We start from the raw sequence: 17,417 nt of genomic DNA on the forward strand, positions 1-17,417 counted from the left end.
GTAACGCCTTCCCCATTACCAGCATTCTGCATTATAGTGGTACATTTCTTAAAATTGACGAGCCTACATTGACACATTATTATCACCCAAGGTCCATAGTTTACATTACAATTCACTCTTGGTGGTGTACAGTCTATGGGTTTTGACCATTGTAATATCATATAGCATAGTTTCATTGCCCTAAAAAATCCTCTGCTCTGCCTATTCATCCCTCTCTCCCCTCAAACCCCTAGCAACCAATACTATCTCCATAGTTTTGCCTTTTCTAGATTGTCATATAGTTGGAGCCATATATTATGTAGTCTTTTCAGATTGCCCTTTTTGATTTCTCCTGCAGATTGTCTGTATAATTTGGCCTGAAACAATACTCCGATTTCTGAGACTTTTTAACTAGGAGGTGCTGCTTACTTACTGCAGCAGAGTCACTGGCATGTATGGTCAGACATGGAGTCTGTAATTTCGCCATCCATGTGGGGGACTGGTGGAGAAATGTACACAGATAAAGAAGTAGAAAATATGAAAGGTTAAGTTGGAATACAGATTGAGAAGCTCCAACATATATAAAAACGGTGTTTAGAAAGCAAGAATAGAGAACACATACACAGATTCTCAAAACACGGGAAAATAAATTGCCATGAGTTAAGAATAATCAGAAACAAGTTCTGGTTGAGATGGTGGTGTAGCTAAATGCTGTGCTTATCTCTCGCACGACCACATCAAAATTACACCTAAACTACAATACAACCATCATTGAGAATCTCCTGAAATCTTGTGGCACTGAAGCCCTACAACTAAGGATATACAGAAGATGCCACCTTGAGACTAGTAGGAGGGGCAGAGATACAGAATGGGCTGGTCCCACAGTGGTGTGTGACCATTAAAAATTAGGAGGGTTATTTCAGTTGCGGAGGTCATCCCCAAAGAAGCAAGGGGTCCCAGCGATGTACCAGGCTCTTCAACCCAGGGTTCCAGTGCCAGGAAGAGAAGTCCCCATAATTTCTGTTTGTGAAAACCAGCAGTGATTGTGGCTGAGTGAGATGGAGGGCAGCTGTACTCCCAGATGCTTCTCTTAAAGGGCCTGTGCACAGACTTACTCACTGACGGAATCACTAGCTCTGAGCTCCAGCACTGGGGCAGCAGCTGGAGAAGCAACAGGGACATACGGGACGGAAGTGAGTTGTCTGGCTACTGGACAAGAGCTGGAGAGGCAGCTTTCTTCTGGATGGAGGAGCTGGCAGAAGCCATTGTTTCTTTGTTGAACCCTCCCCATTCTCAGGTTGCAGATGCAGGCAGCTGCCATATCTGAGTCTCCATCAAGCCCATTGACCCCATTTTTTCCCCATGCCCTGGTGATTCTGAGAACTCACCGCACCCAACTTTCCAGGCACAACCAAGCTGTTTCTAGGGGCTTTTTCATACAAACTGCCTATCTTGGCTCATGCTGCAGACTTTCCTAGGGTCTCTCAAAGGTTTGCGGAACCCAGACAAGCAGCATCTGGCTTGAGCATGTCTTGTGCCTCTGGCTGAGCAGCCCTAAGCCTGGCATTAGCGGCAGCCAGTCTTGGTTCACAGCTTGGCCTCTTGAGGAACTTCCAAGCATGGTGTGGATGGTGGCCATCTGTGGATTGCTTTGTGGCTCCTGCTAGGTGGCCATGGGAAGGGCATGGGCTGTGGCTGAACTTGACCTGCAGGTGGCCCTGGGGCTGGAGCTCTCAGTGGCCAGCTTCTAAATGAGTTGGAGCATCACCCAGTCACCTCCAAGGATAGCACACCTAAATGGAGAATTGGGCCAGCACCAGAGCCCTGCTGAGGCAGATCCTGCTGTGTAGGGTCAGCCCCTGCACCACAACTCCTCCATTGTAGTCACAGTCAGTCCTCACAATCAATGAGCTCAAGGGTCAGTCCATCCCAAAGCTGTGCAAACAGCAACCAAGGCTCAACTACAAGAGGAGAGCACACACAACCTACACAAGGGACACCTGGCACGTGCAGCTCAGGTGACCAGGAAGGCTGCACCACTGAGCCTCACAGCATAAGGCCCCTCCACTAAGATCGGGAGACATAGCAGCCCTACCTAATGCATAGGAACACAGGGAGACAGCCAAAATGGGGAGATGATGAAACATGTCCTAAATGAAAGGACAGAATAAAGCTCCAGAAAAAGAACTAAACAAAATGGAGACAAGCAATCTACCAGACACAGAGTTCCAAATACTGATTATAAGTGTGCTCAGTGATCTCAGGGAGAACTTTGACAAAGAGATAAGAAACATAAAATGGGAGGTAGAAAACGTAAAAAAGAACCAGTCAGAAATAAAGAATACAATAATAGAAATGAAGAATACACCATGGGATCAACCATAGATTAGATCGAATCAGTGATTTTGAAGCTAAGGTAGCAGAAAACACTCAATCAGAACAGAAAAAAAATAAAAGAATTAAAAAAAATGAGAGTTTACGGGGCCCCTGGGACAACACCAAGCATACCAACATTTGCATTATAGGGGTACTTGAAGGAGAAGAGAGAGCGAGCAAGGAATTAAAACCTAGTTGAAGAAATAATGATGGAAAACTTACCTAACCTGGTGAAGGAAACAGATATACAAGCCTGGGATGCTCAGAGAGTTCCAAACAAGATGAACCCAAAGAGGCCAACACCAAGACACATCATAAAGTGCCAAAGGTTAAAAACAAAGAGAATCCTAAAAGCAGCAAGAGAAGAGCAGTTAGTTACCTATAAGGGAGCTCCCATAAGACTGTTAGCTGCTTTCTCAACAGAAACTTTACAGGCCAGAAGGGATTGGCACAAAATATTCAAAGTGATGAAAAGCAAGGACCTACAACCAGGATTACTCTACCCAGCAAGTCTATCATTTAAAATCGAAGGACAGATAAAGAACTTCCCAGATGAGAAAAAGCTGAAGGCGTTCATTACCACCAAACCAGTATTACCAGGAATCTTAGAGGGACTTCTTCAAGATGAAAAAAATAAATAAAAAATATGAATAATAAAATGGCAATAACTACATATCTATCAACAATTACTTTTAAGTAAACAGATTAAATGCTCCAATCAAAAGATGGGGGGACTGAATGGATAAGAAAACAAGATCCTTACATATGCTGCCTACAAGAGACTCACTTCAGATCAGAAGACACATACAGACTGAAAGTAATGGGATGGAAAAAGATACTTCATGAAAAAGGAAACACATAAACAAAAATCTGGGGTAGCAATACTTATACCAGACAAAATAAACTTTAAAACAAATACTATAACAGGCGACAAAGAAAGACCTAGTAATCCCACTTCTGGATATTTATTTGAAGAAACCCAGATGGTACTTCGAAGGGATGTGTTCATCCATATGTTCATTGCAGCATTATTTACATAAGCCAAAATACAAAGATAACCTGGGGTCCCTGATTAGATGAATGGATAAAGAAGAGGTGGTACATATATACAATGGAATATTATTCAGCCATAAAGAAGAATGAAATCTTGCCATCTGTGTTGACATGTATTGCCCTAGAGGGTATGTTGCTGAATGTAGTAAGTCAGATAGCAAAAGACAAATGCCATGTAATTTCACTTATAAGTGGAATCTAAAGAACAGAATGAACAAAAAGAGAAAGCAGAAGCAAACACGTAGATACAGAGAACATTTTAATGGTTACCAGATGGGAGGAGTGTTGGGGTGGGTGAAAAAGAAGCACAGATTGGTTGTTACACAGTAGTCATGGGGATGTAGGGTATAGCATAAGGAATATAGTCAGTAATGTTGTAATAACTATGTATGGTGTCAGATGGGTACTAGATCTATCGGGGTGATAGATGGGGGTTAGGGGAAGGGTGAAAAATGGTGAAGGGATTAAGAAATACAAATTGGTAGTTATAAAATAGTCATGGGGATATAAAGTAAAGCATCGGAAATATAATCAATAATATAATCAATAGCTATGTACAGTGCTAGGTGGGTACTAGTCAGGGATCACTTCATAAATTATATACATGTCTAACCACTATGCTGTACACCTAAAATTAATATAAAATAATGTTGAATGTCAACTGTAATTGAAAAATTAAAAAGGGGGGGAAGAAAAAGGGGAATAAGAGGTTGAACGTCCAGGTATAAAACAAATAAGTCTTGGGGAAATACAGTCAATATTATTGTGATAGTGTGGTACGGTGTCAGATGGTTGCTGAATTTATCATGGTGATCACTTATTTAGCACAGGGAATATAATAAATAATATGGTAATAACTATGTATAGTGCCAGGTGGGTACTTTTGAATAACTGTGATGTACACCTGAAACTAATATAATATTGTATGTTAGCTATATTATAATAAAAATCTTAAAAAAAAAATCAGAAACAAAACCAGATCTTCAAAACCTTCAGATACTGGTATTAATAGAAACAATATAAAATAATGTTACATCTATAAAATATGTTCCTTGTATATTTATTTACATTCGTATTCATATGTATTATGTTCAAAATTGCTGCTTGCAGGCTTTCCTCATCTCTCTCCAAACCTAGTCTGTAGACTTGCCTCTCAAGTACACACAGCTCCTCCTGCCATTTTCTTGCTGATTCAAGAAGGTTCTAAGGCCTGTCAGTTTGTCTGTGTTCAAGTTGGCAAGGGGCTCTCAAGTTAATGAGAGCCAGGTAGTCTGTCTGTAATATCTGCTTAATTCCTCAGTATATGTCTCTAGAGTTGGTGCAGTAAGGCCTTTGAGGGAGGCAAAATCGTCTCAGTGTCTGTTCTTTGTTTGAGAAATCAAGAAGCATATTCTCTGACCACTAGATCATAAAAGTAGATACTGACTGGAAAAGGAAAAGTTAAAACAGAACAAAATTAACCTAAACACTTGGGAACTTAACTCTGTCTAAAAATTACCCCTGGATTAAAAAGAAAAATCAGAAGTGAAACAATAGGTTATATAGAAATGAGCATCTGTGAAGACCTGTGGGAGGTATCCAAGTGGTATTTGAAGAAAACTTTACAGCTCTAAAATGAATTTTATTAAAGCCCACAGTATAACATTTAAATCAATTAACTCTGAATCTAAGAAACTAGATAAAAGCAACATGATAAATAAAAAAGTAAAAGAGGGGAATTTAAAAACATGAAAACAGAAGTCAATAAAACAACATTTTAAGAAAGATTTAATAGATACACCAAAAATCTAGTTCTTTGAAAAGAACAATAAACTGGGTAAATCTCTGACCAAGAAAAAGGAGAATATATTTATAAACGTTAATCTCTTTTCCTCACACTTCACACCCACTGTATCAGCAAATCCTGTAAGTCCTACCTTTAAAATACAGAAAGTAGTTCTGACCAATTTGTCCTAGCAGTAGTCCTCAGCATCCCTTACGTGGGCTTCTCCTGAAGCTTCCTGCAGGCACCCTGCAGTCTATCCCAGGAGCAGCCTTTCATCAGAGTTCTCTAACGGTTTCCCATCACACTGAGAATAAAATTCAAAGTCTTTATCAGGAGCTACATTGCCCTTTTCAGTCTGAACCCTAGCTGTCTCTGTGACCTCACCTACCATTCCTTCTTACCCTTCTCTCCCACACTGGCCTTCTTAGCCCTTGAACATTCCAAGCGCATTCCTGCCTCAGTATTTTTGCAATTGTTTTTACGCGGACCTGGATCTTCATACGTGTTTTGAAAGATTATCTACTCACTTCGTTTGGGTCTCTGTCATTGTCATCCCTTAGAGAAACCTTCCCCTGATCTTATTTATGTCAAAATAGCACCTCATCTCATTCGCTACTCATTACCCTTCCTCATCACATTTTTCACTACTTGAAATTAGATAATGTATTTTTTTGTTTACTTATTGTCTGTTTCCCCTTCTGAGTTGGCAAAAATTTTGTCTAGCTTTTTAAACTTTACATCTTTAACACCTAGGATATTGCCTAGTACATAATAGAAAATGATAACTATTTGTTGAAGGCAGGAGAGAAAAAGAGATCTAATCACAGAGACAATGGAGATTAAGAATAAGAGAATATTGCATGTAAATTTTGGCTAAAAGAATTGAAAAATTAGATGAAATGATTTTTCCAAGAAAAATATAAATTACAGTATGGTAAAATAAGTAGAAATTCATTTAAATGAAATATCTAGAATAGGTAAATCCATAGAAACAGAAAGCAGTTTAGTGTTTACCAAGGGCTGGTTTCTGAATTCTGGGAAAGTACCCTCTTTTGCCGTGTATAATGTGCACCTTTTTGCCCAAATTTGTGAGAGAAGAATAAGGATGTGCATTATGCACAGGTAGTACTAATTCTGTATCCATGTAAATGTTTTTAATTCTTTTATTTGTGCTTACGAGTTAAAAGTGTAACTCTAGAAGTCAACGATATCTGTATACAAAATAATACCCTGTAATACGATAATTGGTTTTGTTGAACTTATGATGAACTTGCAACGAAAGTAATTTTGGCCAACAAAATGAAATGAGTGATGTATTATTGTCCGCAGAATAGGTAACTCTGACTTGATGAGATGGGTGATGCCGACTTTATTACCACAGGGTGAACAGCGTGACATTTCTCTTTGTACACTTTAGGAGGGAGTTAGCGATGTAGCTGATGATTTTACAAAAATTATTGGAAAATTAAAATGAAAGATTTTTTCCCCTGAAAGTTTGGTCCAAAAACTTGGGTGTATATTATACACCGGAGCACATTATACACAGCAAAATACGGTATGTCAAGCTTTCCCCCTGTACTGGTGAATTGATTGATTTTTTAGTTATCAACTCTTCTTTATATATCTCAACTGTGGGTTTTAATTGTGCGTGCATGTATGCATGTGTGTGTTACCTTTTTAAGTAAACCTTCTATATGTCACTTATTTTCCTTTTAAGTGTTTTAATGTTATTCTTTTTCTTAAATGATTATTTTCTGTCCCTGTTTTATGGAGACCATACATTGTTGTATTGCCTCTTGGATTTGAATTAGATCCGTTTAAAGGGCATCCCTTTCCTTTGATTAGCTGGATTATAAACTCCCTGAGGGAAGGGACTATCTATTGTCCATTACTCTTTTATTAGCACCTAGGACAGTGCCAGGCGCATGGTAGCATCCAAGTAAATAAATGTTTGCATGGATGCATGCATGCACCCATTATTTTGTAGCATTTTTAGAAAATATGCCTCATGTCGATTTATGATATTTATCTGTGTTTATCACCAGATATAGTGTATGGCTTGGCCTTGGCTTTGCCATTAGTTCATTCATTATTTATTTATTGAGCCTCTAGTACGTGCCAGTCAGTGTGCAAGTATAAGGACGGCAGCGAACATGACAAACATGGTCTGTAGTCTCATGGAACATATGTTTGTTTAGTGTGGAAGTCAAACATTGTTATTTATTAGTGTTATAAAAGGTCAAGAAAAAGGTGTTTAAGTATTAAGACTTACAATTGCTGGAGTTAATCTAGTCTGGGGCATGAGTAAAGGTATATATTGAATGGTTAGAAAAGTTAGGTGTGTAAAATAAAAGATGATCAAACAACTTAGTGACAATGCCAATTTACTGGGCTACAAAATACTAGAGGTGAGTTGTTTAGGAAAGTGAGATTTGGTTATCCAGGTACTAGATGACAGAGTATTGGCAATGGATGAACCAGAGAGGGGGAGGGCATGAGAACAGTGTTTTATTTTTTTATTGAACATAGTAAAATGCTAATGGAAGGGCCATTAAAGGAAGAAGTTCAAAATACAGAAGTCAAAATATTAAAGAAAGAATGGGAGGGGCTGTGGAATTCAGAGCAAAGGTAGAGAATTTGACCGGAATACATTTAAATAGGAGGAGAAAGTGTGTGTTAATGGGTTTAAGTTTGTAGGTTTGTTGGTAAGTAATTGAAGGGATTCTTTCTGATAATTTTGATAGTATATATTTTTATTTGTTATAGGAGCCAACACAGTTAAGAGTCATGGGAGAAATGGGAGGCCAAAGAATATTCAGAAGGAATTAACTGGAGAAAAACAGTAGATTGCTGAGCAGTGAAAAGGGTCACTTGAAATTTGCAACTGTGGGGCTGGCCTGGAGGCTTCGGTGGTTGTAGCGCAGTGCTCCTAACACTGAGGTCACTGGTTTGATTCCCACATGGGCCAGTGAGCTGCGCCCTCTACAGCTAAGATTGTGAACAACAGCTCTCCCTGGAGCTGGGCTGCTGTTAGCAGCCAGAGGTTGGCGTGAGCTGCCGCGGGCTACCATGTGCTGCCATGACGGTTGCCGGCAGCTGGCTGGCCACCTACTGCCTCAGCCGGGGGGGGAGCGCAAGGCTCATAATACCGGATGGGCCAGGGAGCTGTGTCCTACACACCTAGACTGAGAAACAACGGCTTGAACCAGAGTGGGGGTGGGGAGAAACTTGCTACTATGCGTTTCCAGTATATCAGTCTGACTAATAATGTGACTAGTAATGTGACTTTCTCCAGTAGTGCTTAGCAGCCCTTTGTATAGTTGGAATCAGCTTGAATTTTGATTTTGTCTGGTATGTAAAACCAGAGAAGAAAGGGGCAAGGGAGTTTGGGATTTTGGTGGGAGAGGATTGAAATGATAGATCAAGGATTCCCATTTAGAGAGGGAGGGAACTAAAGACCAGAGGAGACTGAGGCTTAGGACTTTAAGCCTTCATTTTTATCCCATTTGTTGAAACCACTTCCTAAAATATGGAGAAAAAGATTTCTACATATATTTTCTTGTGTTGTTGCATGCCAGATTTTTATGTGCCCATCTTTCTCTCATGATGAACTTCACACGTTGATCAAAAATTTACACTATATCTAAAGAGTTCACAGGGCACCGCTGTCACTTAACTTACCACATAAGGACAACAACATTGGGGTGTACCATGGATGTACAAGGGGTACAGAAACCTAAAAACTTAGGCTCAAACCTTGCTATCAACCTGTACAATCTTAAGTTTCCTTTAAGGCTTTCAGTGGTGACCTCTGTTTACAGTTTAGTGTGGTAAACATATACTAAATGAGTACTAAACAACTATGTAGTCATTAACTATGTTCTTCTGCCAAGTTCTCTTTTAAGTTTTCTATATAAGAAATTATGCTATCTTTTAGATATTTTTAAAATATGCATTTTTAAAAACAAGGATATCTATTTAATTGCTAAGCATCTCTTCCATTAAAACTAGATATTTTAAAATATTACCACTTTTTTCTAACATTTTCATCACATATGCATCATTAACCACTGTATCCTTTCCCGTAATGTTTAAACATTTACTTGATATGTTTAGTAAATACGTGTATATATGCATTTTGTTTTCTTACACAAATTTCTTTGAAGGAAAGCTCTAGGTTGATAAATGCTCAAAAATAGGTAGCATTTACTTTAAAGATATATAGTTTACTTTTCATAGTTACCAACAAGTTTGTTTTCAAGGGGACTCTGAAGGCAATATCTAAATTAATATTGTGGAGAGAATCATAAAAGGAGATTTTGTTGTTTGCCTGGGTAAGGAAAGGTAATCATTCATCATTTGGATCAATACGCATTCTTGATTTTGTAATTAGAGCTCTCCCAATAATATCTTAGTTTATTACTTTTTCTTACTAATTTTATTATTATTATTATTTTATTTTTTATTTAAAATTTTATTGGGGAATATTGTGAAACAATGTGTTTCTCCAGGGCCCATCAGTTCCAAGTCATTGTCCTTCAATCTAGTTGTAGAGGGCACAGCTCAGCTCCAAGTCCAGTCACTGTTTTCAGTCTTAGTTGCAGGGGCGGCACAGCCCAACATCCCATGCGGGAATTGAACCGGCAACCTTGTTGTTGAGAGCTCGCGCTCCAACCAACTGAGCCATCTGGCCGCCCCTCTGGCAGTTCAGTGGCAGCTCGTTGTCTTCTATTTAGTTGTGGAGGGCACAGCTCACTGGCCCATGTGGGAATCGAACCAGCAACCCTGTTGTTCAGAGCTTGCGCTCTAACCACCTGAGCCATCCCGCCGCCCCTATTTTAATTTTTTTTATTATTTGAAACATTTTATTTATATCCTATAGAATTTTAAAAGCATTTTTATTGTATAATTTATTCTTTAGGCATAATTCTAATATCAAGAAACTCGTTTCTAGAATTGGAAAACAGAGAAAAAGAATTAGAATATGCCAATCCACTACAAAATCAAAAAAGGAGAATAAAAAAATACTACCTAACTGGCCTTTTTTGAGCCTTGCTTTTGCTCAGGGGACCACTCCAAGCCCTTTGGAGTGTACTTTTTCTTCTAAGAAACTGCTTTTTCACTATTAAAAAAAGAAAAATACCAAACCACTCAAAAGAATATAGAAAAAGAGATTAATGAAAAAAAATGTTGATTAATGGAATGGAAAATATCCTATAGGAAGAGTTGAAGGAGTATTGTGATTATTTGGCCTGAGTAACGCAGAAGTGCTTAATAGTTAATTTGATTACATTATTATTACATAAGCATTTTAACAAAGGGGGACATTATGCTCCTTTGTTTGAATAACAGGATAAGAAAAGGACTTTAGATAGCTAGGAGGGATGAACATTGAAAGTGAAAATTGATTGTCCACTAATAAAATAGTGCAAGAAGAAATTGAGATAAGATATCAGTCTCCAGTGTTGGTGGACCATTAACAGGAGAATAGTCAATACTTTTCCTGATGGTTTAGACGAGGTGTCACAAACATAAAAGCTTAGGAGTCATGTAGATAGCATGATGTTCGTATCAGTTAAGTATATGACAATTAGAAATGATTGGGGGCCGAGAATGGCTTGTTTGTTATCTTGCCAGAGATGCACTTACCAGGACTTTATTTAACGATTTCTCCTGAGAGAGTTAACATTTTAAAATTTGGATATAAAATTTGGAAAAAAGTAGGATAAAAATTAGCCATATGTTACTCTTATAAATCCAATTAGGTCAAACTGCCATTTCCCACTTAGCTTCAATTTTGTGGAGTTTCTATATTAATATTTTATTTCAATAAATTTCCTAGTGGTGTGTTAACTTGAATAAGAAAGTCATTTTACCAAATTGTAACTATGAGATGGATAATTAGCTTTAAATTATATTATATGTTTCATTTCATTCTTCATATATTTCAGTCAAGTTTTATAAAATATTTTAGGACTAGCAAAGGAAAAAAGATTCTATACTTCAAAAGTGATCATCAGTATAATTAATTTATCCCACCCATCATCATTTTCTACTTAAATTAACTTTAGAATGTTGTCTTGGAATCATTATGTTGTATACCTGAAACTAATATAATGTTGTATGTCAGTTATACCTCAATAAAAAAGATAAATTTTATGGTATATTTTAAAACATGAAGTATATTTCACATAAATCCTTATATATAACACAATTTCTATTTTTTTAATTGGGGAATATTGGGGAACAGTGTGTTTTTCCAGCACCCATCAGTCATTGTCCTTCAATCTAGTTGAGGGTGCAGCTCACTGGCCCATGTGGGAATCTAAGCGGTGACCCTGCTGTTAAGAGCTTGCGCTCTGACCACCTGAGCTATCCAGCCACCTTATATAACACAATTTAAGTCTTTCAAATATTAATGAAGTAAGTACTTATCAAACTTAGAATTTCTTCTTCTCAGTCTCAGAAAATAAGATTAGGAGGAAAGAAAACTAAGATTAGTTCCCAAAGTGAATATATAAAAGGAATATTTCATAAATGTTTGAAATATTCTTTTTAGTATTTGTCACCATATTTATCTTCGCTGATAAAAAGGGTAAGTTATTTTTTGGTATTCACCTTATGTCTTTATGTTTTACATTGTAGCTAGTGACCTTGATAAATTCACTTATTCTAATAGTTTATAAATTCTTTTAGGTTTTTTAAGTAAATCATATAGTCTGTGAAAGTGACACTTTTATTTCTTCCTTCCTATTCTTTATACTTTATATTTCATGTTCTTACCTTTTTGTGCTGGCTATGACCTCCAGGAACACATTGTGTGAGTGGTGATAAGTCTTGGGGAATATTTTCAATCATTCACTGTTAAGTATGATGTTTGCTGCAAGTTTTTTACTTTTAAACATACACTTTTATAATATTACAGAACTTCTCTTTTATTTCTACTTTTGTACAAGTTTTTTAAAAATGTTGAATTTTATCAATTGCTTTTGATTCATCTATGGATATGATTTATTTCTCTTGTTAATGTGGTAAATTATATTGATTGTCATGTGTCAAATCATTTTTGTATTTCTGGATTTAACCCCACCCACACTTGGTCCTGATTAATGTATTGATAGATTTGATTTTTGCCACTATTTTGCTTAGGATTTTTGTATCTGTGTCAATAGAGAGGTGAGTAATAACTTCTTTCTTGTAACAGCCTTGCTGTCTTTTGTTACCAAGCTTATGCTGTCTTTAAAAAACAAATTTGGAAGTGTTCCCTATTTTTCTACTCTCTGGAACAATTTGTGTAAGATTGGTATTCTTCCCTAAATGCTGGTAGAGTGCACTATTGAAATCCTGTGGGCCTAGAGTTTCCTTTGTGGGAATGTGTTTTTTTACCTTACATAAAAAATTTCAGGGGCCGGCCCGGTGGCTCAGGCGGTTAGAGCTCCATGCTCCTAACTGCGAAGGCTGCCGGTTCGATTCCCACATGGGCCAGTGCACTCTCAACCACAAGGTTACCGGTTCAATTCCTGGACTCCCGCAAGGGATGGATGGTGGGCAGCGCCCCCTGCAACTAAGATTGAACACGGCACCTTGAGCTGAGCTGCCGCTGAGCTCCCGGATGGCTCAGTTGGTTGGAGCACGTCCTCTCAACCACAAGGTTGCGGGTTCGACTCCTGCAAGGGATGATGGGCTGTGCCCCCTGCAACTAGCAACGGCAACTGGACCTGGAGCTGAGCTGCGCCCTCCACAACTAAGACTGAAAGGACAACAACTTGACTTGGGGAGAAAAAAAAAAAAATCCTGGAATACGCACTGTTCCCCAATAAAGTCCTGTTCCAAAAAAAAAAAAAAAAAAATTTCAAACATACAGAAAATGTAACGTAATTTTACAGTTAACACATGTATATCCACCACTTAGAACCTACTGTTAATTTTCTATATAAATTATATATTCTATAAATGCTTTATTATACATCAGCCTGCTCATTCCTTTAGCAATTAATGACTTTGTTGAAAACAAATGATGATATAAGTGTAGGTCTATTTTTGGAATACCTGTTCTGTTCCATTCCATTGAAATGCATCCCTTTTGAAATCATTTTTTGATGCATTTCAAAGAATTGGAACATCAGTATGCCTTCCTCTAAATATGTAAGCATGAATACCATTAAGTATAGTTCAGTATTTGTTTACTTTATTCTTTTGAGGTAAAATTTACATGCAATGTGATCATAAATCTGATTTGAACAATTGCTAAGTTTTGACAAATGTATACATCTATGTATCCCAAGTTCCTCAAGGTACAGAATATTGTCATCATCCTGGACAGTTTCTTCATGCCTTTTCTCAGTAAATCCTCTCACCTACCCTTAAGAGACAAACATTCTGATTTTATTCTACCATAGATTACTGCATATACTTTTATGTAGTGTTCTTTCATTCATCATAGTATATGTTGAGATTTGTCTATTTTGTTGAATATATGAATACTTCATACCTTTTTATTGAGTAGTATTCCACTTTATAAAAATCGTAGTTTATGCATTTTCCTATTGATAGACACCTGGGCTAGTTTTTTGCTATTATGAATAAAGCTGCTAAGAAAATTGCTATACTAGTCTTTTTACGTGCATGTTTTAATTTCTCCTCCTGGGTAAATACTATGTAAGGGGTGGTGTCACACATTAGATATATGCTTAGTTTTATAATAAACAGCTAGGCTTCTCTCCAGAGCAGTTGTACCATTATACTCCTAAAACAATATATTATGAGTTTCATTTGCTTTCCATTCTGGTCAATATTTGGTATTGTTAGGCTTTTAAAAGTTAGCTCTTCTGGTGGGAGTATAGTGGTAACTCATGGTAATTTGTATTTCCCCAATGACAAATAGTGTTAAGCCTTTTTTTTTCTTTTTTTCTTTTAAAACAGTGTTTTATTCTTACTTGAGTAGCTCTCCAGAAATAGCATATTTTGTTCTTTTTTTTTTAAATTAAAGTTTATTGGGGTGACAATTGTTAGTAAAGTTACATAAATTTCAGGTGTACAATTCTGTATTACATCATCTATAAATCACATTGTGCGTTCACCACCCAGACAGAGTCAGTTCTCTTTCCATCACCATATATTTGAGCCTTTTTAATATACTTTGTACAAATGTCTATTCAAATCTTTTACTCATTTAAAAATATTTGTCTATTATTGAGTTGTAGGTGTTCTTGGATATCAGTTCTGTGTTACATACATGTTTTGCGAATGATTTCTCCCAATTTGTGACTAGCCTATTCATTTTCTTAATGTTATTTTTGATGAGAAGATTTAAAAAAAAATTTAATGAAGCCCAAATACATCAGCTTTATCTTTTATGGTTATTACTTTCTGTGTTCTAAGAACCTTTTATCTATCTCTAAATAAAGAAGACATTCTCCTATGTTTTCTTCTAAGAGATGATTTTAGCATTTATGTGATGTTTGATGTACTTTGAGTTTTCATGTATGGGTTAATTTTTTTTAAAAAAAACGAGTATCTACTGGTTCCACCACCATTTGTTGAAAAGACTTTCCTTTATCCATTAATGACTTTGTTGAAAACAAATGAGGATATAAGTATAGGTCTATTTTTGGACTACCTATTCTGTTTCATTGAAGTACTTGAATACTTTTGCGGGTACCATATTGTCATGATTACTGGAGCTTTAGAGTTGTATAAGTGCTCCAGTTTTTTTGTGAGTTTCCAAGACTGTTTGGGTGTCCTGGCTCTTTGCATTACCCTGTGCATTTTAGAAATCAGCTTTTCAATTTCTACAAAAATGCCTGCTGGAATTTGATTGCGATTGTATTGTCTCTTTAGAACAATATAGGGAGAATTGACGTTTAACAATATTGAACCTTCCAATCTATGAACAAGGTCAATGAGACTATGAATAATCTCCAATTGTTTAGGTCATCTTCAATGTTTTTGTGGCAACTTTTTGCAGTTTTTACTATCTTTTGTTAAGGATTTTTGAGTCTTATGTTCATGAGATAATGTGGTTTGTAATTTTTTTTTCTTGTAATCCCTGTTAGGTTTTGGGATTAAGATCATGCTGCCCTCATAAATGTGTTGGGAAGCATTACTTCTATTTTCTTAAAGAATTTTTTAAGATTGGTGTTATTTGTTCTTTAAATGTTTTGTATTCTTCACTAGTGAAATAATCTGGCCCTGTAGTTTTCTTTGTGGGAAGAATTTTGATAAATTTTTTGATAGTTTTGGTAAATTATATTTTTCAAAGAATTAGTTTCATATAACATTAAATGTAGTTTAAATTTAGTGTAAAGTTGTTCATAATATCTTCGTATTTATAAAAAGCCTTTTCTATCTGAAATGAAATCTCTAATTTTATTCCTGATATTGGTAATTTCTCTCTTTTTTTCTTGATCAACCTTACTAGGAGTTTATCAGTTTTACTACTTTTCAGAAATACAGTGTTTGCTTTGTTGATTTTATTTATTTTGGACTTGTTTTTTGTTTTATTCGTTTCTGCTCTTTACTCTTTGTTTCCTTCTAATTTGGTTTGATTTGCTGTTTGTTTTTGAACTTTTGAGAGAAACTTACATATTGATTTTTATCCTCTTCTAATAGTACAGGCATTTAAGGTATACATTTATTTACAAGCATTGCTTTAGTTCCATCCTTTGTTTCCATAGGTCATGTTTTCATTATCATTCATTGCAAATGCTTTAAAATTTCCATTGTGATATATTTACTCTTTTTGACTCATGGGTTATTTAGAAGCATATCACCTAATTTTCAAACAGTGGGAGATTTTCTCGATTTTTAAAAATTATTCACTTCTATCTTAATTGCATTGTAGTCAGAGAGTATACTCTCAAAGACTAAAGTGTTTGAAATTTGTTGAGACTTGTTTTATGACCCAGCACATAGTCCGTTTTGGTATGTGTTTTGTGTATAGTTTGTGTATTCTATTTTTATGTGGAAGAGAGTGCTATGTATATTTATTAGGTTTAGTCGGTCAATTGTGTATTTCAAATTTTATATACTTTAGTAAATCTTTTTGTCTGCTTATTTTTGTAGCTATTGACAATGGTGTGTTTTGGTTTTGGAATGGTGTATATCTTTTCATATTGTCTTTCTGTGTAAATATTCTTTCAGTGGAGTACTTAACATAATTAGCAGATATAATTTGAGTTTAAAACTAACATCTTACTAGTGGTTTTATATTTTATCCACATGTGCTGTACTTTTTCTCTCACTTATCACCTTCTTTGGTTCAATCAAATATTAATATTTTAATTATTTTTCTCACCTCAGTTAGCTTTTAATGGCTGTTCTAGAAATTACTACATGAATTTTGAGTTATTGCAGTCAAATGTAAATTATTATTTCTGTCAGTCCATTCTGCACAATGCAGCTGTCTTAGAAACTTGAACTCAATTTACCCCACTGCTGCCTTTTTGGTTATTGTTATCATGAATTTTAAATCTACATCTATTTAAACTTAACAAGCTAGTAATATTTTTTTACAGTATGTTTATTCATAGGTACCAACAAATGTACCTTTTCTATGGCTCTTTTTACATTTCTGTGGTTTTTTTCCTAGTATGATTTTCCTTCTGTAGGAAGAACTCCCTTTTCATATTTCTTTTACTGATAAATTCTTTTTTTTTCTGAAATTACCTTTATTTCGTTTTTCAAACATATTTTTAACTGTGAATAGATTTCTTGATTGGCATCTATTTTCTTTCAGAATTTTTAAGAAGTCATCCCATTGTTTTCTGCCATTCGATTTTCAACCATTATCTCTCTGTGCTTTTGTTTGGGTATTTTTTGTTAACCTCTGTTCTAATTTACGTTTGCTCATTTCAGTTTACTGGAGGCACCAAGTACTGAGAACACTTTTGGGAAATTTTTCTATGAAGAACAAGGATATAGTAGCAGTAATTAGACCATGTGGGAATAAAGAGAGAGGCCTGCTTATTTGATTTTGGTTAAGACATACTCATATGTTTATGTTATGATTGGAATGATTTGGTAACGAGAAAAAAATGGAAGTTGTATGAGAGAGAAAAGGAAGATGATTTTTGGATGAAAGTCCTTGAGAAGGTGAGAGAGGACATAATCTAAAGCACAACTGGAAGGATTTTTCTTTGGTAGGAGTGGGATATAAAGACGAAAGGCTCTGATTCGTGTATATCAGTAGTCTTGTGAGGCGGAATTCTGGCTTGATCAATGGAGAATATGCAGCTGCTGTAAG

General features: G+C 36.0%; 1 protein-coding gene across 8 annotated transcripts in view; it reads left to right on the forward strand.

The window, feature by feature from the left end:
* The window catches only part of TANC2 (tetratricopeptide repeat, ankyrin repeat and coiled-coil containing 2), a 283,842-nt gene that overhangs the window by 31,525 nt on the left and 234,900 nt on the right, over positions 1 to 17,417 (forward strand). The window lies entirely within an intron of this gene.

This window comes from Rhinolophus ferrumequinum, chromosome 21 (assembly GCF_004115265.2).
Source record: "Rhinolophus ferrumequinum isolate MPI-CBG mRhiFer1 chromosome 21, mRhiFer1_v1.p, whole genome shotgun sequence".
NCBI classification, from domain to species: domain Eukaryota; kingdom Metazoa; phylum Chordata; class Mammalia; order Chiroptera; family Rhinolophidae; genus Rhinolophus; species Rhinolophus ferrumequinum.